The 25975-nt window shown below is 40.7% G+C and overlaps 1 protein-coding gene and 1 long non-coding RNA gene across 9 annotated transcripts in view; one reads left to right on the top strand and one right to left on the bottom strand.

The window, feature by feature from the left end:
* LOC105465066 (coiled-coil domain containing 85A) overlaps nucleotides 1-25975 on the bottom strand; it is a 197603-nt gene that overhangs the window by 105589 nt on the left and 66039 nt on the right. The window lies entirely within an intron of this gene.
* Nucleotides 465-22954, top strand: LOC139357853 (uncharacterized). Its single transcript, XR_011611739.1, has 3 exons — nucleotides 465-544; nucleotides 13368-13456; nucleotides 22806-22954. It is a non-coding gene; the product is annotated as an uncharacterized lncRNA (long non-coding RNA).

Raw genomic sequence — 25975 nt, 5'->3', positions numbered from 1 at the left:
TAAACACCTTTGTCTTTATTGCTGACTTCTGGATGCTTCTAAATCAGTCAGCCTTCAACTGCACACACAAAGCCAAACTTTGAGAGCCATTGCAATATCCAATGGACCTTAAACATAGAAAAAAAAATTAAAAAGAGAGTTTCTTTAAATTAATTTGAAATTGTAAAAATAACTACAAAAATGACTCCTCTAAGTTTAACAGTTCTTGACTTAAATAGAAAAAGCAGCTACGCTCAGGGGTACACAGTAATTTACATAATATAGCACATACCCACAAAGTATCTATTACTTTTCATCCTGGGTGTTTAAATGAAAATGTGAAGATACTATTTAACTCAAAGCTTTTCTTTGGCATTTTATTATCACATTTTCTTTGAAAATCTGGCTAGTGGCAACATTCTACATGACTGACTATTCAGGACTCTTCATTAAAAAAATTAGCTTTCGGGGGGCGGAGCAACATGGCCGAATAGGAACAGCTCCAGTCTCCAACTCCCAGCGCGAGCCACACAGAAGACCGGTGATTTCTGCATTTTCAACTGAGGTACTGGGTTCATCTCACTGGGGAGTGCCGGGCGATCGGTGCTGGTCAGCTGCTGCAGCCCGACCAGCGAGAGCTGAAGCAGGGCGAGGCATTGCCTCACCTGGGAAGCGCAAGGGGGAAGGGAATCCCTTTTCCTAGCCAGGGGAACTGAGACACACAACACCTGGAAAATCGGGTAACTCCCACCCCAATACAGCGCTTTAAGCAAACAGGCACACCAGGAGATCATATCCCACACCTGGCCGGGAGGGTCCCACACCCACGGAGCCTCCCTCATTGCTAGCACAGCAGTCTGTGATCTACCGGCAAGGCAGCAGCGAGGCTGGGGGAGGGGCGCCCGCCATTGCTGAGGCTTAAGTAGGTAAACAAAGCCGCTGGGAAGCTCGAACTGGGTGGAGCTCACAGCAGCTCAAGGAAACCTGCCTGTCTCTGTAGACTCCACCTCTGGGGACAGGGCAATAACAAACACAGCCAAAACCTCTGCAGACACAAACGACTCTGTCTGACAGCTTTGAAGAGAGCAGTGGATCTCCCAACACAGAGGTTGAGATCTGAGAAGGGACAGACTCCCTGCTCAAGTGGGTCCCTGACCCCTGAGTAGCCTAACTGGGAGACATCCCCCACTAGGGGCAGTCTGACACCCCACACCTCACAGGGTGGAGTACACCCCTGAGAGGAAGCTTCCAAAGCAAGAATCAGACAGGTACACTCGCTGTTCAGAAATATTCTATCTTCTGCAGCCTCTGCTGCTGATACCCAGGCAAACAGGGTCTGGAGTGGACCTCAAGCAATCTCCAACAGACCTACAGCTGAGGGTCCTGACTGTTAGAAGGAAAACTATCAAACAGGAAGGACACCTACACCAAAACCCCATCAGTACATCACCATCATCAAAGACCAGAGGCAGATAAAACCACAAAGATGGGGAAAAAGCAGGGCAGAAAAGCTGGAAATTCAAAAAATAAGAGCGCATCTCCCCCGGCAAAGGAGCGCAGCTCATCGCCAGCAACGGATCAAAGCTGGACGGAGAATGACTTTGACGAGATGAAAGAAGAAGGCTTCAGTCCATCAAATTTCTCAGAGCTAAAGGAGGAATTACGTACCCAGCGCAAAGAAACTAAAAATCTTGAAAAAAAAGTGGAAGAATTGATGGCTAGAGTAATTAATGCAGAGAAGGTCATAAACGAAATGAAAGAGATGAAAACCATGACACAAGAAATACGTGACAAATGCACAAGCTTCAGTAACCGACTCGATCAACTGGAAGAAAGAGTATCAGTGATTGAAGATCAAATGAATGAAATGAAGCGAGAAGAGAAGTGTAGAGAAAAAAGAGTAAAAAGAAATGAACAAAGCCTCCAAGAAATTTGGGATTATGTGAAAAGACCAAATCTACGTCTGATTGGGGTGCCTGAAAGTGAGGGGGAAAATGGAACCAAGTTGGAAAACACTCTTCAGGATATCATCCAGGAGAACTTCCCCAACCTAGTAGGGCAGGCCAACATTCAAATCCAGGAAATACAGAGAACGCCACAAAGATACTCCTCGAGAAGAGCAACTCCAAGACACATAATTGCCAGATTCACCAAAGTTGAAATGAAGGAAAAAATCTTAAGGGCAGCCAGAGAGAAAGGTCGGGTTACCCACAAAGGGAAGCCCATCAGACTAACAGCAGATCTCTTGGCAGAAACTCTCCAAGCCAGAAGAGAGTGGGGGCCAATATTCAACATTCTTAAAGAAAAGAATTTTAAACCCAGAATTTCATATCCAGCCAAACTAAGTTTCATAAGTGAAGGAGAAATAAAATCCTTTACAGATAAGCAAATGCTTAGAGATTTTGTCACCACTAGGCCTGCCTTACAAGAGACCCTGAAGGAAGCACTCAACATGGAAAGGAACAACCGGTACCAGCCATTGCAAAAACATGCCAAAATGTAAAGACCATCGAGGCTAGGAAGAAACTGCATCAACTAACGAGCAAAATAACCAGTTAATATCATAATGGCAGGATCAAGTTCACACATAACAATCTTAACCTTAAATGTAAATGGACTAAATGCTCCAATTAAAAGACACAGACTGGCAAACTGGATCAAGAGTCAAGACCCATCAGTCTGCTGTATTCAGGAGACCCATCTCACACGCAGAGACATACATAGGCTCAAAATAAAGGGATGGAGGAAGATTTACCAAGCAAATGGAGAACAAAAAAAACCGGGGGTTGCAATACTAGTCTCTGATAAAACAGACTTTAAACCATCAAAGATCAAAAGAGACAAAGAAGGCCATTACATAATGGTAAAGGGATCAATTCAACAGGAAGAGCTAACTATCCTAAATATATATGCACCCAATACAGGAGCACCCAGATTCATAAAGCAAGTCCTTAGAGACTTACAAAGAGACTTAGACTCCCATACAATAATAATGGGAGACTTCAACACTCCACTGTCAACATTAGACAGATCAACGAGACAGAAAGTTAACAAGGATATCCAGGAATTGAACTCATCTCTGCAGCAAGCAGACCTAATAGACATCTATAGAACTCTCCACCCCAAATCAACAGAATATACATTCTTCTGAGCACCACATCCTACTTACTCCAAAATCGACCACGTAATTGGAAGTAAAGCACTCCTCAGCAAATGTACAAGAACAGAAATTATAACAAACTGTCTCTCAGACCACAGTGCAATCAAACTAGAACTCAAGACTAAGAAACTCAATCAAAACCGCTCAACTACATGGAAACTGAACAACCTGCTCCTGAATGACTACTGGGTACATAACGAAATGAAGGCAGAAATAAAGATGTTCTTTGAAACCAATGAGAACAAAGATACAACATACCAGAATCTCTGGGACACATTTAAAGCAGTGTGTAGAGGGAAATTTATAGCACTAAATGCCCACAAGAGAAAGCAGGAAAGATGTAAAATTGACACTCTAACATCACAATTAAAAGAACTAGAGAAGCAAGAGCAAACACATTCGAAACCTAGCAGAAGGCTAGAAATAACTAAGATCAGAGTAGAACTGAAGGAGATAGAGACACAAAAAACCCTCCAAAAAATCAATGAATCCAGGAGTTGGTTTTTTGAAAAGATCAACAAAATTGACAGACCACTAGCAAGACTAATAAAGAAGAAAAGAGAGAAGAATCAAATCGACGCAATTAAAAATGATAAAGTGGATATCACCACCGACCCCACAGAAATACAAACTACCATCAGAGAATACTATAAACACCTCTATGCAAACAAACTGGAAAATCTAGAAGAAATGGATAATTTCCTGGACACTTACACTCTTCCAAGACTAAACCAGGAAGAAGTTGAATCCCTGAATAGACCAATAGCAGGCTCTGAAATTGAGGCAATAATTAACAGCCTACCAACCAAAAAAAGTCCAGGACCAGATGGATTCACAGCTGAATTCTACCAGAGGTACAAGGAGGAGTTGGTACCATTCCTTCTGAAACTATTCCAATCAATAGAAAAAGAGGGAATCCTCCCTAACTCATTTTATGAGGCCAACATCATCCTGATACCAAAGCCTGGCAGAGACACAACAAAAAAAGAGAATTTTAGACCAATATCCCTGATGAACATCGATGCAAAAATCCTCAATAAAATACTGGCAAACCAGATTCAGCAACACATCAAAAAGCTTATCCACCATGATCAAGTGGGCTTCATCCCTGGGATGCAAGGCTGGTTCAACATTCGCAAATCAATAAACATAATCCAGCATATAAACAGAACCAAAGACAAGAACCACATGATTATCTCAATAGATGCAGAAAAGGCTTTTGACAAAATTCAACAGCCCTTCATGCGAAAAATGCTCAATAAATTCGGTATTGATGGAACGTACCTCAAAATAATAACAGCTATTTATGACAAACCAACAGCCAATATCATACTGAATGGGCAAAAACTGGAAAAATTCCCTTTGAAAACTGGCACAAGACAGGGATGCCCTCTCTCACCACTCCTATTCAACATAGTGTTGGAAGTTCTGGCTAGGGCAATTAGGCAAGAGAAAGAAATCAAGGGTATTCAGTTAGGAAAAGAAGAAGTCAAACTGTCCCTGTTTGCAGATGACATGATTGTATATTTAGAAAACCCCATTGTCTCAGCCCAAAATCTCCTTAAGCTGATAAGCAACTTCAGCAAAGTCTCAGGATACAAAATTAATGTGCAAAAATCACAAGCATTCTTATACACCAGTAACAGACAAACAGAGAGCCATATCAGGAATGAACTTCCATTCACAATTGCTTCAAAGAGAATCAAATACCTAGGAATCCAACTTACAAGGGATGTAAAGGACCTCTTCAAGGAGAATTACAAACCACTGCTCAGTGAAATCAAAGAGGACACAAACAAATGGAAGAACATACCATGCTCATGGATAGGAAGAATCAATATCGTGAAAATGGCCATACTGCCCAAGGTAATTTATAGATTCAATGCCATCCCCATCAAGCTACCAATGAGTTTCTTCACAGAATTGGAAAAAACTGCTTTAAAGTTCATATGGAACCAAAAAAGAGCCCGCATCTCCAAGACAATCCTAAGTCAAAAGAACAAAGCTGGAGGCATCACGCTACCTGACTTCAAACTATACTACAAGGCTACAGTAACCAAAACAGCATGGTACTGGGACCAAAACAGAGATATAGACCAATGGAACAGAACAGAGTCCTCAGAAATAATACCACACATCTACAGCCATCTGATCTTTGACAAACCTGAGAGAAACAAGAAATGGGGAAAGGATTCCCTATTTAATAAATGGTGCTGGGAAAATTGGCTAGCCATAAGTAGAAAGCTGAAACTGGATCCTTTCCTTACTCCTTATACGAAAATTAATTCAAGATGGATTAGAGACTTAAATGTTAGACCTAATACCATAAAAATCCTAGAGGAAAACCTAGGTAGTACCATTCAGGACATAGGCATGGGCAAAGACTTCATGTCTAAAACACCAAAAGCAACGGCAGCAAAAGCCAAAATTGACAAATGGGATCTCATTAAATTAAAGAGCTTCTGCACAGCAAAAGAAACTACCATCAGAGTGAACAGGCAACCTACAGAATGGGAGAAAATTTTTGCAATCTACTCATCTGACAAAGGGCTAATATCCAGAACCTACAAAGAACTCAAACAAATTTACAAGAAAAAAACAAACAACCCCATCAAAAAGTGGGCAAAGGATATGAACAGACAGTTCTCAAAAGAAGACATTCATACAGCCAACAGACACATGAAAAAATGCTCATCATCACTGGCCATCAGAGAAATGCAAATCAAAACCACAATGAGATACCATCTCACACCAGTTAGAATGGTGATCATTAAAAAGTCAGGAAACAACAGGTGCTGGAGAGGATGTGGAGAAATAGGGACACTTTTACACTGTTGGTGGGATTGTAAACTAGTTCAACCATTATGGAAAACAGTATGGTGATTCCTCAAGGATCTAGAACTAGATGTACCATATGACCCAGCCATCCCATTACTGGGTATATACCCAAAGGATTATAAATTATGCTGCTATAAAGACACATGCACACGTATGTTTATTGCAGCACTATTCACAATAGCAAAGACTTGGAATCAACCCAAATGTCCATCAGTGACAGATTGGATTAAGAAAATGTGGCACATATACACCATGGAATACTACGCAGCCATCAAAAAGGATGAGTTTGCGTCCTTTGTAGGGACATGGATGCAGCTGGAAACCATCATTCTTAGCAAACTATCACAAGAACAGAAAACCAAACACCGCATGTTCTCACTCATAGGTGGGAACTGAACAATAAGATCACTTGGACTCAGGAAGGGGAACATCACACACAGGGGCCTATCATGGGGAGGGGGGAGGGGGGAGGGATTGCATTGGGAGTTATACCTGATGTAAATGATGAGTTGATGGGTGCAGCACACCAACATGGCACAAGTATACATATGTAACAAACCTGCACGTTATGCACATGTACCCTACAACTTAAAGTATAATAATAATAAATAAATTTAAAAAAAAAGTTAAAAAAAAAATTAGCTTTCAAAGTTATCTAGTAATTTTTTTTTTGTTTTTAGGTATTTTTCTTTGCTAGCGAAGTGTGAAATTATATAAACAATATTTTAAAAATTAATGCTAATTTTTCCATAATTCCTGAAATTTTGCCAATTCCCATTTGCTAAGATAAATCATCAAAACTCTCTGGAGTCCACCACTCATTAGTCTAAAGGAAAGGTGCAAATCAACAGTCCAGACTGACATAAACACATATATACGTTCACCCACCAAGATCTTAATAATTTCTCCAATGAAATGAAAACAGGTAGAGTGTACTTGACAGGCTATTTCTACACAAAATGAATCTGACACTCACTCAGCCTGGCAATGCCACTACTGTGAGAAAGCATTTAGCAGACAGGACTTGTAATAGCAGAACAACTGACAGCTATGCATGCTCTGTGTTGAGTATAAAATAAAACTCACCAGCAAAGCTAATGTGGATAGAAAATACAATAGTGCTGTTTATTGAAATGGACCATCTGAAATATTATGAGAGGAAATGGATGTTAACTCTTCCTTATGTCCAGAGTCAGCCTAATATTTGCATATGCTCACTTAAAAAAAAAAATGAAAGGCTTTTGTAGTGAGGGGGATGATGGTGCTAATGGGAGAATTGAGACAGCACCAATTGAAAACAGAGGATTTAAAAGCTTATGCTTAACTTATGACATCTGAATGTGAGCCTGAGAGATGGAGTTGCTGGTGAGGGAAAGTGCCACACCCTTTCTCTGGAGAATTTGATGAATCCTCAATACATGTTAGCAAAGACAAATTTACTGTAAAGATAATGAAGCTTAAGCCTTGGGACCCGCACTTGTAAGGGCCTCTTCCAAGAACATAGGAGGAGCCCTAGCAATATTTTCACACAGACTTATGTTTTTCTAAATCCTGAGAAAATGAAATCTATTACCACAACCATTAAGATTGCTTCCTTCCACTCCAACTTTTCTTCCTTCACATACACACACATAAACACACACCACACACACACACACACACACACACACACCCTTGCCAAGGAGTATGGTAGTGTGCATAGGCATTTTGGGAGCCAGCAGAGCTGGGAGTACATTTAATTGGGAATGACTGGGATATGTTTATGTGCCCCACGTAAGGTAAGTTATTGCTCTGGGTCCTGGTGGAGGATGCTCCTACCATTTACTGTCCCAATTCCCCTTGTGTTGTGGCCCAAAGATGCCGGGCCAAAGATTGTGAAATAAATGTGGCCTATGTTATTCAGCACCAAGAAGGGATGAGGTAAGAAAGGAGAAAACAAGGCCTGAAATAAGTGTTCAGAGCCAAAAACTAGTCTATGGAAAAGTGTTCCAAATGTTACAGAAAGATACTTACAGTGAAAGAAACTTGATAATTTTCCAAATTTGACAGCAATCCTAAAAAATGCACATGGCATTATGAATAAAAGCTAAAATTTTCTAAACTAACAATAACAAAAAAAAGCTCAATCAATATTGTCGAAGGGAAGACTGTATTATCTTCCCATTCTCTCTATAGAAGATATTAGAAAAATTGTTATTGTATGAAATGATCAAAGAGTATGGAGCCAAAAATGTTTTTTTAAAAAAGGACAACAGAGGTTATTTAAAACATTATACAATCTTCCTAGATATTTTGTGATAATGATGTCACATTATCAAAATTTTCTTGAAAATCTGTAATTTGTTGTGATTTCTTTTCTGATTTACTTGTAACTTTGTCATTTTTTTCTTTTTTCTTTTCTTTTCTTTTTCTTTTTTTTTTTTTTTTTTTTTTTTTTTTTTTTGAGACGGATTCTCACTCTGTCACCCAGGCTGGAGTGCGGTGACGCAATTTCAGCCCACTGCAACCTCCACCTCCCAGGTTCAAGCGATTCTCCTGCCTCAGCCTCCCAAGTAGCTAGGACAACAGGCACCCACCACCACTCCTGGCTAATTTTTTGTATTTTTAGTAGAGACAGGGTTTCACTGTGTTAGCCAGGATGGCCTCGATCTCCTGACCTCAGCCCACCTTGGCCCCCCAAAGTACTGGTATTACAGGTGTAAGCCACCGCGACCAGCTTGTCATTTTTTACTTTAAGACGTCCTTCAAAATTTTGTTTCAAGCCCCATGAAATCTGAATCTGCCTCTGTAGATCCTTATAGATTCTTGTCTTCAATGCTCCATAAGATAATTGATTCTTATTCCTGATATATATGTGAAAGGCATAAAAACTTAGAAACTTGACCTTACTTAGTGTTAACTGAACAGCTCATGTAAATCTTCCAAAAATATGGAATACATTAACCTGAGAAGTAGTAAAAGCATAATTTTTTCTAAGATTTTCTTTCATTTATGTATAAAGCTTCAGGGGCATCACTTAACCATCATCCAAAAGAATATGAACATAGAAAGTCTACGAGATTTGTCCTTGCAATAGCTTTTCAGGAAAAAAAGCTATTGACATAGCTTTTCTGAGCCTACCAAACTTCACACCAAACATAACGAGGTCTAACACCACTACCCATTTCACCCGTTTCTCTGAATTGGGTTCAAGGAGAAATTTCAGATGTCTCTAAATCCTGATAGTTAGATTTTGGCTAGTTAGTTTTTATTGTAAGTGTAATTCTAGGCAGAAGTTCAAAATAGCCTTGAATTACATTGAATTCCACTCTCCAGTGTTCCCAATGAAATATGGGTCTATGTGGCACTCCTCTGTGGTTAACTGTTTAAAACATAGCCAGTTTCATGCTGAATGAGGGCCATGTGCACTCAGTAAACCTTCTCAAAAGCCTCCAGGGCTCACTGTGGATGCCAGCATGCTCGAGCTACATTGGCGCTCCACAGTCATCCCATTTGGTCCCAGTCAGAATGAACTCAAGGGCCTGTGTACTATGTTGAATATACCAAATATCTTTTTAAATAAGAGTTTTTAAAAACATGGATAAAAACATAGTTAAAATGATTTAGGTGTGCGTCATATGTAAAAAGGCAATGAGCACTTGAAACACTATTATTCCCAACATATTTAATCAATAGATCCTAGTCGTGTTGGGTAAAAAAAAAAAAAAAAAAAAAAAAAAAAAAAAAAAAAAAAAAAAAAAAATCAGAAATAGCAGTACTGGTTGTTAAAGAGATCTGCCCAGGGAGCTGGCTTGAAATCTATTCTGCAGCCTTGGCTAGGGATGGTGAGAACTGGAGAACTGGCAAGAGAGTGGGGTCTAGGGGGGTGGAAGAGGAGGAGTTAATTGCTATTTTTAGGGCCAGCGAAAATTGTTCCATTTTAGAACAGCATCTACTTCTCAGTTGGAAATATCACAAACCAAGCCAAAGAACATATTTCATTGTCCATAATTACATACTACACTATCCCTATATTGTATATTAAAAAAAAAAAAGGATAAAGCTGTCTTCATTTGCCTAAGCACATGGACACTCACAAATAGAAAAACCACAAATATCTTGCTCTCAGTAGGGAATGGGTCTGGCAGCTACTCACTTTTTCTCCAAAGCAAACCACATCACCCACGTGAACGTTAATAGTTTCAGCCTTAATTCACTGCTAATGTATTTTAAAGATTTTCATTTGAACAACTTGCTAATATTCCTTTTCAATAAAGAGGACATAACTAAGGGTCAGGTCTATAAGTAGGCGACAATAGACGCCACAGGGAGGCAAAGGGACAGAGAAACTCAAATAACAACAGTAACCTGGAAGCTGACATCCCATGTAACACTCTCAGTGAAAATCAAAACCATAAAATATAAATCTGCAAAACCCAAGGTTTTCTTCAATTCATTTCACATAAATCACAGTGGATCTTTTTTGGAGGAAGAAGATTATGGGGGTAGGGCGTTATTTTTAATTGACAAATAATTGTATATATTTATTGGGAACAATGTGATATTTTGATACATGTATACATTGTGGAATAATCGAATCAGGCTAATAACATACCAGTCACCTCCGATACTTATCGTTTCTTTGTCCTCAGAATCCATTGTTTTAGCTATTTGGTTTGCTTTTATTAGAAACAGGGTCTTGCTATGTCACCCAGGCTGGATTCAAACCCCTGGGCTAAAAGCAATCCTCCCATCTCAGCCTTCTGAGTAGTTGGGACTATAGGGGCACACCAGCACACCAGATTCTTTCAGCTAGTTTGAAATATACAATACGCCGGGCACGGTGTATTGTAATCCCAGCACTTTGGGTGGCCGAGACGGGCTGACCACGAGGTCAGGAGATTGAGACCATCCTGGCTAACACGGTGAAACCCCGTCTCTACTAAAAAATACAAAAAACTAGCCGGGCGAGGTGGCGGGCGCCTGTAGTCCCAGCTACTCGGGAGGCTGAGGCAGGGGAATGGCGTAAACCCAGGAGGCAGAGCTTGCAGTGAGCCGAGATCGCGCCACTGCACTCCAGCCAGGGTGATAGAGGGAGACTCCGTCTCAAAAAAAAAAAAAAAGAAAAGAAAAAGAAATATACAATACATGATTATCAATCATAGTCACCATGCTACATAATAGAGCACTATAACCTATTTATCGTAAGCAAAATTTTGTACCCTTCGACGGACATTTCCCCTTTCCCCACCCATATCCTGCAACTCTCACACCCCTAGCCTTTGGTAACCACCATTCTACTCTCTCTGTCTATGATATCTACTTTTTCACATGTAAGTGACATCATGCAATATTTGTCTTTCAGTGTCTGGCTTATTTCACTCAGCACAATGTCCTCATTCATGAAGTGGCAAATGACAGAATTTCCTACCTCTTAAAGACTGAATAGTATGTCATTTTGTATATATTCTACATTTTTAAAATTAATTCATCTACTGTTGGACATTTAGATTGATTCCATATTTTGGCTAGTATGAATAGTGCTGTGATAAATATGGGAGTGCAGATATCTCTTCAAAATACTGGTTTAATTTTCTTTGGATACATACCTAGTAGTGAGACTGCTGGATCAAAGGGTAATTCTATTTTTGGTTTTTTGAGGCACCTCCACACTGTTTTCCATAATGTCTGTACTAATTTACAATACCATCAACCGTGTGCAAGGGTTCCTTTTCTCCACATCCTCACCAACACTTTCATTTTTTCATCTTTTCGATAATAGCCCCTATAACAGGTATGAGGTGATATCTCACTGTGGTTTTAATTTGCATTTCTCTGATGGTAACAGATAATTAGCATTTTTTCATATATCTGTTGGCCATCTGTATATCTTCTTTTGAGAAATATCTACTCAGGTCCTTTGCCCTTTTTAAACCAGGGTTATTTGTTTTCTTGTTATGAAGTAGATTCAGTTCCTTATATATTTTAAATATTAGCACAGTTAATCTTAACAGGTAGCTGTGTTAAGAACACAGGTAGAACTCTCCACAGAAGAGATTACTCTAGTTACTTTGTTCAACTATAGGCAACTTTGACACATCTGGCCAAGGGGCAATCTGAAAGATAGCTTTTCTTCCTTTCTCTGGCTTGTCCTTCCCCTTTCAATGCCTTTTCATTTTTCCCTTTCCCTCTTCCTATTCCTTGTCTGAGACTTGGGAATGCCAGGAGCATCCATGAGCAAAGTCTAGCACCACAAGTCATAAAGTCACATAGTGGCAAGTGCTGTGGAGAAAAATAAAGGAAGGTAAGGGGCAGAAGTAACCTGGAGGGGTGGGGGGTGTTGTTACCATGTTATTTTATATAGGCAAGTCCAGGTAGGGTCACCTTGAAAGTGTGACATTTTGCCAGAGACCTGAATTACATAAAGGCTTGAATCATGCAAGTACCTACAGGCGAAAGGCAGAAGGAAAAGCACATGCAAGGACCTACTTCGTGTGACTAAAGAAGAGAAATGCAAAGATGGCCTGGAGAGGAATGAGTCAGGTGGAGCATTCTGGGAGGTGAGGCAGAAAGAAGGCAGGGGCCTGATCACAGAGGGCCTGTCTTTTAAGTCCTACAAGAAATTCTGGATTTAGACTGTAAGAAGGTGAAGACAATTGGAAGGGCTGTAAATAGAAGAGTGACACAATGGCAGGATGACTCTTGTTGTTGTATGCAGACTAAATAGTAGAAAGCTAGGGTGAAACATGGGGACCAGTTCAAAGGCTACTGTAATAATGCAGGAGAGAAATGATGGTGGCTTAGACTAGGGTGTTGGTAGTGTAAGTAGAACAAGTGAATGGATTCTGGATATGTTTTGAAAATAGAGCTGAAAGGATTTGCTGGTGGTTTGGGTATGAAATAGACAAGATGTAAGAGTCAAAGGTGACTCCTAGGATCCCGGTCTAAGAAATAGGAAAGATGGTGTTGCCATCTAGTTAAGACAGGGCAGGCAGCCAGGGGAGCAGGTTTGGGGAAGATGGGGATATTAGAAGCTTGGTTTCAGACATGTTAGGTGTGAAAACATACTGGATATTCAAGGAGAAATATCAAATAGGCAGTTAGATATGAATCTGGAGTTCTGAAGGAAAGTTCAGGCTGGAGATAAAATTTGAGAGTTGATAGCATAGAGATGATATAAAGATTAGATGCATGGCATGAGACTGGATGAAATCACCTAAGGCAAGCCTGTTTAACCCACAGTCTGTGGACCACATGCAGCCCAGGACAGCTTTGCCTGTGACTCAACACAAATTTGTAAACTTCCTTAAGACATTGTGAAATTTTTTTGTGATTTTGTTATTTAGCTCATCAGCTATCATTAGTGTTAGTGTATTTTAAATGTGGCCCAAGACAATTCTTCTTCTTCCAGTGTGGCCCAGGGAAGCCAAAAGATTGGACACCCCTGACCGGAATGAATGCAGATAGAACAAGGAAGAAGGCCAAGGACTAAAACCCCAGGTAACCCAGTGTTATAGTGTGTAAGTTGGAGGAGATAAAAGGAAATTAGCAAAGAAGTCTGGGAAGGAATCCTGCATAAATTATCCTATTTGCCCCACTGTAAAAAGAGAATGAATCAACTTGCAGTTCCTAAGAGCCATGCTCTCTACTATAGGAAGAAGGCTGCTCAAGTGTCTACATCATCCCACTCATCTTTCAGTCTAGCACATATTCTTATATACACAGACACATAGTCTCAAGAACACACACTCACAAACACCCCCTCACACCCAGCTTGCACATCCACAAGACCAGCCCAATATACAGCTAGAGTGCAAACTTAGGAGACCATTCTTGGAAATATCCTGGCCAGGGCTCTGAGCAGACCAGCAGAGAGGGGGCGTGGAATAGAAACTCACTCTGGAAGTTTGAGGCTCTGTTTCAATTCAATTACATAGAATGTCTTCCCAAAGGGAGCGAAAGGCAAAAAGTAAATTATTCTAGGTGTCTCCAAACATTCATTCAAGTTTTAAAGAAGAACGGATTTCTTGATCAAGTTTTATTACTTATGAACACTACCTAGAAGCTCTCTTTGAATGTGTATAGGCAGTGCAAGACAAAGAATTCCATGGCATCATCTCCCCTTATGCATCAGGGATAAAGCAATCCTAAGGGTGCTGGGCTGTCTTCAGGAACTCTGTCTTCAGGATTATACTGTATTTCTACAAGATGTCACAGTGCCCAAGAAAGGTCAAGTTTTACACACTCTAATTAAGTATTTTCACTTGCTTTGTGCTGCTTGCAGTATTTCTAGTGCTTTTCTGAACTAAGGATTCATTTAGTCCCCGCTGGTCTCTTTGTCAATGAATGCTTTAAGTGGTCTTGAAAAAAAAAAAAATGTTCTCTGGGCACCTCTTATTTCTGAAGCAATGGAATTGAAGCTGTAGTCATATGTTGCCAAACTAATGGAGTAATGCAGTGGGAAGAGAAGTGGGCAAACCAAATGCCCTGGTTACATATATGTGGCTAAATACTTGTACTTTCTATATGTGAACTGTTGTGCTGGCATCATATGAACATTCTCTATTCCAAAGAACTTGCCTGTGATGGCTCTATCGGAAAGCAGAATCTTAAGATGCAAGAGATAGGAATATTCTGCCTTAAACTAACTTTGAGCATGAGATCTGACCCTGCTGTAGTATCTAACAAATACGATTACCACTTGCTATGAGATACCACAGGGAATTTAATGAAACCTAGCAATGTGTGAATGGTTTATTGATGGCTACCATTGGTCATGAGCATCTCCTAGTGAGGTGAAGACATCTCTTGATTACCTGGGGACACTTGAGTCACACCAACTTATCCAGAAGCACCTACTCACACAATCCAGGCCTTCTCATGAGAAAACCCTTAGGAGCCACGGAAATCTGGGCAGAAGTCCATTTGTATTAGACTGAGAAAAAGAAACATTTCTGGCAATTAGTCACGGAAAAACTGAGTCTTTATGAGTGAACCTTATTATTCTGTTTGCAGTAAATTCCAAGAACATCTTATGTACTCCTATTCATACTAAAATAACAATGAGAAAATTTGAAACCAATAATAAATTCTGAATAATTACCCCTCCATTATCCATACCTCAATTAAGGCTTAAGTAGAAAAAAACAGCTTAACCTTTAGGAGGGATAATTGTGCAGCCACAGGAGACTGAATCTTCCCACTGACCTCTCAAATTTCCTCAACAATCCTAAAAATCTCCACCTGAAATTGGACTGAAATTAGAGTATTTTCTTAACTGAAAATACCCCAAAGTCCTATAACACATCCTATGGCAGATGTTTGCTACTTATTGCATGAATGAATGAATGAATCATTCATTTCATTAGCTCTTTCACTGCAGCCGACCTGGACACTGGATCCCAAGAAGTTGGTTGAGGTAGAAGGGCCAGAACCCAGCTTAGGCTGGGTCTTGGGGCAATTGAGAGCTAAAGTGCATGAGTGAAGGATACCATGAAAGGGTGTGTGAAGAGTGCTCTAACATCTCACTTCACCTACAATACAATTTGTACCCTCCAACCAGCCTCCAGGTCAGTTCTCGCTGTGCCCACGGTGCCCCACCCTCCTCAGCATTCAGGTGATGCATCTTCAAGTCACTAGCATTGTTTCCTCTTTCCGAACAGCAAATATACTGCTAGCTTATTCTCATTTCATCAGATGGTAAGTCCCTGAGGACAGGGACCATGACATGCATATGTTTGCATCCTCGACACCATCCAACACCATATTTTGCATATATTGGATGTTCACTCAGTAAATGTCAGGTAAATGGAACTAAGTAAGATGAAGCACACATTGTGGGAATATAACAAAAGTGATACTACCAGGGTGCAACGTATGCTGAATTTCAGACTAGCTTAAACGAGATCAGTCTTAGCATATGAATTTGCTTAACTGATGTTTGAGTGTTCAAAATGGCAGCAGGCCTGTGCCAGAGTCACTTTGGATGTAAAATACATTCAAATGCATTGGTGACGTACACACGGCACCAATAAAGGGAAAAGAGAGAGAACACCTGGGCTTATAAACTACCTATTTTATAGCACTGCTTCTCTCTATAAGGTATAGAGTCTCTCTATAAGAATGGCATCATGGTTTTCAAAGTGCTACCACAGTTTCTTTCACATTCTCCCCAGTGAAGGAGGTTTCATTATCCCCATTTAAGAGATGAGAAAGCCGCATCTCCAAGAGGCTTTGTAAATTTCCCAAGATCACCTGGGGAAAAGTGATCTAGGATGCAAACCCAGGGGTCCTGATGCCTGTTCAGTAGTATGTCAACTTCATTACTAAATCAGATAGTTTTCATTTCTTTCTTTAAAAGAACCCACTAAATTTGCACGAGATGCTTTTGTAATGCCAATGTGTACTTTGAAAATTGTTATTTTCTGTGAAGGTAAGATTTATCAGAAATAGGAGATCTAATAATCAAAGGTTAAACTCCCTGAGGCAATAGAGACAATTCTGGCTAAATAAGATAGTTAGCCAGCAAATAGAATCATTATTCTAAAAGAGGACACTCTTTTATATGTCTAAATGACCTTTTTCTTTACTAAAGTAATAACCTGAACAAGGTTGTCTGAACATGTATGTACCATACACATATACATTCCACAGCCAGTGAGGTTTATGCCAACTCCAGGCAACATCACCCTCAAATGATGCTTCCTGGCAGCAATGCCTAGTGAAGGTCATGAATGTAATGTGACTACTAATACAGCCCTGCCCTGCTCAACAGGCTGAACTGTGGAGCCAAATCACATTGCTACTCCTGCAGGCAAAAAAGCTACCATGACATTAGAGCAGCTAAAAAAAGATTGGACAAATTTATCATGTTTGTGTAAACCCAGATTTGAATAAATTTGTTCCACTAAAGTTTTATTTCAAGCGTGACTTATATTATGGACACTGGCAAACCTCTTCTTGAAAACAACACTGATCAAAGGAAAGATTCTTGTGGTTCTCTGTCAGATTCTTTTTACTCCCACCTTTACCCCAATTCTAGCTGAGATCCCTGGGAAAGCCAAGCTCAACAAAATCACTACACCAGCAGGAGACCAATGGTGTTTCAGGGATGGCATGAGTTTTTCTGGTTTTTTAGTCCATCTTCCCGTATTATTGTGGTCCCACACTACCTGTGCAGCCTCCAAGATGCACACTGATTTTCACATTGGTATTTCTCTGGTCCACATCAATCTTCCCTGCTCTTTGACCATCTGGTTCCCCTCAGATCCTACTTCTCTTTTATTGTCTTAAAAGCTAGTTTGGGTGCTAAACTCACTACCTTGAGTACCTTGAGTAAATCCCCCTATTCAGATATGACAACACTTTAGCAGGACGGCCACGGAAGTCCCCGCAACATAGATTCATAAGGAAAAGACCCCACTTGAGTTTGGGGAAGATGATCCAGTTATCAAACTGGCCCTTAAGATGAGTAATGAGAAGTTTAGCATTCAGTGTCCAGAAAGGCAAGGAGAAATCAAGCCTGACATGTGTCATCATCAGTATTGAACAGGCCCAATTTGGCAAGAAAGGCAAAGATTCCTAGTTTTAAGTCCATTAAGGGCAGAACTTTGGCTAATGGAGAAATTTCTAGTCCTTAGAGAATAGGCTCTGGGAAGATCTAGGAAGGTGACACAGCTCCAGCCACTCAGGCAGAGTTTCAAATGGTCCCAGACTCAAAGAGAAACATTAAGCTGAAGTTGAAGCACGTGCCTTCTGAAAATGCCAAGAGGATCAGGTGAAAGCTACAACTTCATGGGCATCCAAGGACCAGACACAGGAGTACAGAAGCAGAACTAATTCTAGCTCCACCCACCATGGACTGGAAGCTCCCAGTGGGCACATTCCTTGTCCTACTCAGTATGGCCAGGGATTGGAGAGGCCTGAGCCCAACAAAGGAGGCACTGGAGCAAAAGGCTGGGATATGGTGCTGGGAAAGCCAGGGCCCACTGGCTTCTTGGTCACAGCTTTCTGTCATGTCTCTTCTGCTCTTTACCATCTGAAGGACGTAATTCCAATAGGCCAGCCTCTAGGAGTATGGATGGTGAGGCAATCAGTGCATATGATCCTGTCCATAAAAAAAACAAGCCTTATCCAAAAACAATGTCAAAAATGTACTCGTCACCATTCTAGGCTTCCTGTTTCTGTCAAGTTCCTTGCTCTTTCCATCTTTAGTACATGATAACCCCAACTGGTCAGCACAGCACAGCCCCTCAGCTGACAATCATTGCAGGAAAAAGTCATAACCTAGGTCATTATAACCATTTGACATCCAACCTCACCTGGGCCTTCAAGGTGGCCCAATCATTATTTTATTCACTTAGTGTTGGCCCTAAGTCACCCGACCTTCAGCAATTATCCTAAACTTTCTCAAAAGCCTTAGCTCCACATCTTACCCACCTACTCACTCTCAGCAGAGGACTTCATTCCATATTTTACAGAGAAGATTGAAGAAATCTAACTGGAAGTCCTCCATATTTCCTTCCATTCTGCTTCAAAATCTCTGTACTTCAGCTTCTTTCTCATTTCTCAAAAAGAAATGGCCCCCCTCCTCATCAAGACAAACACAGACCTGATCTCTTTCCTTCTTGCATTTTCAAAGACCTAACTTTATCAGGTAACTACTTTCTCTCATAATTCAATTTAAATTTTGTCTGCTAACTTCATCCCTGCCACAGATATATTCCAGTCTCTCCCGTCCTAGATTCTGCTTTGCTTTTCAAACCATCATCCCATTCTATCAAAATTCTGCATGAGAGAGTGTAAACTCGCATGCCAAACAGTCTCATCCCAGGCCAATTCTCTCCATAACTCTCTGTGGAGAAAGACTCAGGCCAAGTTCAGGCCATGTTGGAAAATGGAGTCTGACGAGGGGTGGCAAGGTGTGGCAGGGAGAGTGTGGCCTATCTGCTGACATGGAAAAATACACTGTCTTCCCTTTACACCATCCTCTCACCCCGTAACTTCTTACACCCTAACTTTAAGTGAGATTTTAATTAATAAATCAACAGACATTTTCTCATTCTTTGTTCTTTCCAATACCCTCCTTTTTCAAATTCTTTGTTCCACTGGTTTCTGTACCACAGCACCAGTTTTATTCTTCTTCATCTACCACAGCCATGCTTCCATGGCCTCCCCCATCTCTTACCTGCAGGTTTGCTGTGGGACCCTGTTCTTCATCCCCTACATCCTCAACTCCCTCCTCAGAAGCCAATTCACTCCTTCAATATCATGTACAGCTACCAAGTCAACATCTCAAAGGAGAACATCTCTGATAAATCCTAACATGGCTATGATTTTAAAAAGTATAAATCCAAACCCATTATTATAGCTGATTAAAGAACAGCCCTTACTGCTGACTTTTTATTTCTGTTGGTGAAAATGACGTCAACATCTTATCACCATCTTCATTATCCTTCTCTTCCCCTCCATCAGTTGCTAATATCCAAAGATTTGGCATCTACAACATCTTTTATATCTTCTCTCCACATCGGGTTCAGAGAGGGACTCTCCTTGTTCAGATCCTCATGGTTTCTCACGTATGACATCACAATAGCTTCCTAACTCACCTCCCTGCCTTCAGTATCTGTTCTCTAATCTGCCTTGTAGATACCTGAATAAACACCTGATTGAGTTTCTTTTAAATGTTTTTTAAACATTTAAAAAACATCACTCCTCCACTCAAAAGTGTCAAAATTCCTTACACAATCACCTAAGACCTCCACAATATGCCCAAACCTACCTTCCTCCCAAATGTTTTACATGTAACTTCCTCCCCACTAGGCTTGCTTGACTGCTTGACTTGCTAGACTGCATGACTCCACAACCTTAACTTCTCCCACCTCTCATGTTTTCCTCCATTGTTTTTGGCCCCTCATTGTATGCTTGCCCCTAGCTGTTCATTTTCCTCTTTCACTATCCCACCATAACATGGGTTCACCTCTTAATTTAGGTTTCACTTCAAATACCATCTTCTTCATGAAAGTTTTCCTAATCCTTTAATTGAAAATATTGTCTCCATTCTTTGAACTCCTACAGTGCATTGGGCACCACTGTGACAGCCATCACATTCTGGACTGCATTATAATTTACTAATGCCTTGCCACCACACATACATATGTAGTACTCTAAGATACTTTATGTCAAGGATCGAAACGTACTTAAGTTTGTGCTTTCAGAATGTTCACACCATAGCATCTCGCACACAGAAGGTATTCACTAAATGTTTTACAAACTGAATAAAAGCAAACTGAGGTCTATCATATACTGAGTCATGGACAGTGAGCTTATTGACATTCATGGTATCAGAAAGGCAGTACTATATGGACTTCAGTTGAATCTTCCCCCTATAAACAAGCTCTTTCCCTTTCCCTCTCAAACATGTTTGACAATTTGCATCTGTTTGAAATTACTACCAGTTATTTTTAAAACCTTCAAGCACAAAATGAAAAATAAATGGCCCTCATTCAGCAACACTTTACAACTGGTACCTGATTTTTTAATCTTTTCAGATGAGTCTGCAGGGCTGTTCAGTCTTTTCACAACTTCTGAAGTCACAGGGAATTTACCAAATGTAAGTGGCAGTCATTCATGCCACTTAGACATTAGGCCAGGAAGGTTATATTTATCTGCCTGGGCAAGGAAGTCAAATCCAGTAAAACAATACCTAAGTCAACTGCAGGGCTCCTAAATGAGGATAAAAAGGGCCTGCCCTACTTTGAATTTTTACAGCGAACAAAGAAGACCTAATCCCCTAAAAAAATATCTGAGTTGCAAATTAATTCTGATCGGTACAATTCATTCCCTCCTTACGCATGAGCTATTTTAGTGAGCTACTTTATAATTGAATTTTCTTTAGGTAATTCACAGCTAGACTGACAGGTTTTAAACTGATAACACTGATCAATAGGCCACCAAGGACACATTGTGCCCACTTAATAAATAGTAATAATAAGCAGGTTTCTGACATCTGAAATATATTCCCATTAATTAATTCTCATACGCCATCCTAAAAGGTGCCTTGACTCTGCTTAAAAAAGATGTGTAGTCAATTCCAACCAGGAGGTTCATTCTATATTCCCATAGAAATAATACAATAACCAATGCACAATTACAGAAAATGCAACATTTACTATTGTTTTTAATTTTCCAACAACAGCCATTTCATAGGGTCCTCTGCATTTTGACCTGTAATCAAAGCATATCTGAATTCTGAGCTTTTTTTGAGCTAACTTGAATTTGCAGTCTTGCCACGCAATTTATTGCATATTTCAGGATTATGAGCAGTTAACCTCTAAGGATCTTGAATTCTACATATGAAATGTACATCCGTTCATCTCTCCTATCAACCCATTCATTATCTCAAATATTTCTTTTTCCAAACTCTCCTCCCATTTATTGCTCTTACCTCTAAGAAGGAAATGTGACTTCTTCTTACCAAAGTTAACCCTGTATTTCTTCCATTCTTGTCTCTTCTAAATCTTATTTTCCTGTGTTTATTCTCTCTTTCATTCTGTACCTATCATCACATTCAGGATTTACTCTCCACTATCCCTCATAAAACAAAACAACAACAACAACAAAAACAAAAACTCCAACCCATAACTTTAAGAGTCTCACATGATTCTATCATTTCTTTCTCCTTCCTAGAAGATCATCAATGACCTCCTCGATTCCCAACCCAATGACTTGGTCTTATTCTCCATCTTCTTTAATGTGTAGGGCATTTGACACAGCTGGGCCCTCCTTCCTTCTGAAAGGCCCCGTATCCTGGCTGTCAAAACTCCCAATCACTATCCTTTGCTCCTCTTCTATCTCCTCTGATGACTCTTTTTTCTCCTGGTGCCAGCTATATCTTTGTGTTCCCAAAGGTACAGCTCTTACCATCTTTTACTTACCACCCTGTCTACCAAAAGCCTCTATCCCTTCCTTAACCTTGTGAATGGTTCCTTAATTCTACCATTCACCTGGGAGATAAAGGCTACCTCCCACTTTTTGACTCCCTCTCCTTCTTCACCACCCACATTTTAGCAGCCAACAAATCATTCTGGGACATTATTTGCAACGTCATTGATATGCTTTATTTCTGACACATAGCCATAAGCACCACTTCAGTAAATGCTATTATAACCTCTTACAGAAAACTACACCACCCAGTTCCTTGCCATGAAGTGGGGCCATGTGGTCAGTATGGCCAATGGACCACGGGCAGAAGTAATGTGGGTCACTTCTAGGTGGGAACAGAGAAGAGCAAGGTGTGGTAAGTCCATGTCTTCTCCTGTGTCACACCAACAGCAATGCTGAGAGAGGGAAGCCTTCATCAGCGGTGTCCCAGAATACCTATAAAGAACAGAACCTCCTCACCAAGCTACATCATTCATGTAGTGAGAGGAAGAAGCAAACCTTTGTGATGCTAAGTCCCTGGAAGCCTCTGCTGATATCCCTGGCTAGATCCAGTCCCCTACTTACACGCTCTCATGACACCATATATTTTTCCCTTATAGTACACATCAGTGTTATTTATTTGTTGGTTCTTTGATTAATGTCCATCTCCTCTTCTAGCCATGGGCTCCATGAGATCAGGGACACCATGCTTGTTTTAGTTCACCATTAAAACCCAGTCTAGAACAGCAGAAAGTAAGAAGTGAATAAATGCTTGTAAACTGAGACAATGTTGCTTGGTTTTTGTTTCTGCAATGTCTAACACAGTGCTTGGTGAAATACTTGGTTTTTCACATGAATTAATTCATCAATATGATACTATCATACACGACAGATACAGGAATAAATGTCTTATCTCTATTTGTTTCAGGATGGGGTCCACATTTTTATCCTTGATACCACTGCTACCACCACTACCCCAAGAACAAGGAGACAGCATCAATAACACCTACACAGCATCACCAAAGAAACTGCTGGGAACCCTCCACGAATGTTAAGAGGACTTTACGAACTATGAACAGGAGCTAGGTATTAATTCTTTCACATTCATCAAATTTAACAGCCTTTCTCATTTCTTCAAATACCTGAACAATTACCCCAGCGAACCCTGCCTGCTGAGAGGGAAAATACACATAAACCACGCATTGAAACATATATGTATGTGAATATATATGTATATGTGTGCATGTGTGTGCATGCACATGTATCTTCCTTAAGAGTAGAGCTCAGGGGAATAAGCAAGGGGATACATAAGTAAATATGGCACTTTTATTTAATACCCAAATGTGCCAATCATCACTCATAGCCATCAGAGCCAATGTTCGCTCAGATGGGCACAAAACCAATCACACCTGTCCTTTGTCCCAAATCTACATTCTGAGGAAACATTTTATTTAAGCTAGCAAACAATCTCAGCAACTGGCATCACCATTCTTGCATGTTTCCAAGCAGAAACTTAGAAATCATCCTTGACACTTCTTCCTATTGGTCTCTATGGCTAATTCATCAACAAGTCCTATCAATCTTTGCTCCGAAACATCTCTCAAATTCACTCTCTTCTATGCATTGCTACCATCAGCCTTGACTAAGCCACCTCTTCTCCAGTTTAGAATACTGCAATAGCTTTTTTAACTATTCTTCTCCGATTCACCCTAACCCCTATTTAATCCATTCTCTACCGTCTCTGAGTGATCTCTTTCAAATTCAAATTTAATTCTCCCCTCCCCAACTCAACTGCTTTTAGGATGAGATGAAACCTGTACTATGGCTCAGGAAACCCTACGACATACTGTACTAGGAACCTTCTCTTTCCAACCCACTCTGGTCTTCTTGTTCTTTACATGCTTCCTGCTCCCTCCTCCCATGGGATCTCTTGCCTGGAAACTTCCCTCAATCTTTGCCCTAGCTCCTGTCCTACTCATTCTTCAGCTCTCAGTTCAGGCAATACTTTCCTCAAGAAGCCTTTTCTAGTCTCTTGTTCTAGATAAAAATCTCTAAAGCAGCTTATGGTGTTAGAAATTTCAATCACAGTTTATCCTTGATGGGGGTAGGGACTTGAAGAAAACAAGAGGGGGCTTCTGGGTGCTGGTAAAATTCTGTTTCTTAATGTAAGTGAAAGCTACACAGGAGTGTTGAGTTTGTGCAAGTTTGTTGAGCTATACACCTATAATAAGAACAGTCTTCTTCTGTCTGTATATTTTACCTTTTCTGTTATTTATTTATTTATTTACTTTTTTTGAGATGGAGTCTTGCTTTGCCACCCAGACTGCAGTGCAGTGGCACGATCTTGGCTTACTGCAGCCTCCGCCTCCCCAGTTCAAGTGATTCTCCTGCCTCAGCCTCCCTAGTAGTATAACAGGCTTTTTAAAATACCAAGGGATGAGTTCATGTCCTTTCCAGGGACATGGATGAAGATAGAAACCATCATTCTCAGCAAACTAACACAAGAAGAGAAAACTAAACACCACATGTTCTCACTCATAGGTGGGAGTTGAGCAATGAGAACACATGGACACAGGGAGGGGAACATCACACACTGGGGCCTGTCGGGGGGTGGGGGGCCAGGGGAGGGATAATATTAGGAGAAATACTTAATGTAGATGATGGGTTGATGGGTGCAGCAAACCACCGTGGCACATGTATACCTATGTAACAAACCTGCACGTTCTGCACGTGTATCCCAGAACTCAAAGTATAATAAACTAAAAAATAAAAATACCCAGCATAGCCTGATCACAGTGCAATTCTCCTTTTACATACTATGTATTTTCACAGCTGCAATTTTACATCATTTGATTAACGTCTGACACTCCACAGAGTGGAGAGCGTAAGCTCCACAGAAGCAGGATGAGTTCCCTTGCCATTGACCCTGTAATACCTGGCCTAGTTAAGTACTTAAAAAATAGTTGATGAGCCCGGGAGCAGTGGCTCACGCCTGTAATCCCAGCACTTTGAGAGGCCAAGGCAAGTGTATCACGAGGTCAGGCATTTTGAGACCAGCCTGGCCAACACAGAGAAACCCTGTCTCTACTAAAAATACAAAAAATTAGCTGGGCATAGTGGTGGGCACCTGCAGTCCCAGCTACTCAGGAGGCTGAGGCAGCAGAATTGCTTGAACCCGGGAGGCAGAGGATGCAGTGAGCTGAGATTGAGCCATTGCACTCCAACCCCGGGGGACAGTGTGAGTCCATCTCAAAAAAAAAAATTTTTTTTTAAATAGTTGATGAACAGCCAGAGAAACCATGAGGGCATGAAGCCCACAGAGAAATAAAAGACTAGGTCAAACTGAATAGCACAGACTATCCAACAAAAGAAATTACGGCCACCTTCTCCCCTGCTATGGGCAGTCCACTTGTTCGGGGTTCCTTTCACCTCCAGTGCCCATCCTGGAGTAGTGCAGCAGAGGCTCCTGCTCCTTAACCTAGAAAGAACAAGCCCTATGATGCTCAAGAAAGGAAAAAAAAAATCAATAAAATGACCAAAGAAGGGACAGCAGGCAAGGAGTCCCAATAATAAGAACAGGAACAGCAAGAAGAAGTAGCATAGGTAAAGACGAAGAAAGGAGCTGCCACTGAGACAGCAATGAAGGAAGGAGCAAACGGACCCTGCAACCAGCAACACAGACCAAGGGAGGTTAAGCCAAAGAGGAGGGTGCAACATGATACAAACTATATTTATTAATAGAAAAGGAAAAAGAAACAGCAGAACCCATAGAAAATAAGCATTTGTAGAAGAAAGTGTCAAGACTAAACAGCAACCAAAGTGGCAAGGCCACTATTCCCAGAGGAAAACTCACATGAAACCCACCAACATTTTCCCAAAGAGCAACCCTTATTTTCCACTCACACAGGTCCGATATTTTCAGATAATACATCCATGTGTTCAGCAAATATTCACTAAGCACCCAATATATACCAGGCACTGGGCAAACTTGGGCTCACAAAGGATTTGCTACCTACAGGAGAAAGGAGAGCTCTCAGACAGGGCTGCCTTAAGAAAGGTCTAAAGTGACCCATGCCCCTTGTTTACCCAAAGTTTACC

The sequence above is a fragment of the Macaca nemestrina genome, chromosome 13, assembly GCF_043159975.1.
Source record: "Macaca nemestrina isolate mMacNem1 chromosome 13, mMacNem.hap1, whole genome shotgun sequence".
NCBI lineage: Eukaryota > Metazoa > Chordata > Mammalia > Primates > Cercopithecidae > Macaca > Macaca nemestrina.
This window is presented reverse-complemented; position numbering and strand designations above follow the sequence as displayed.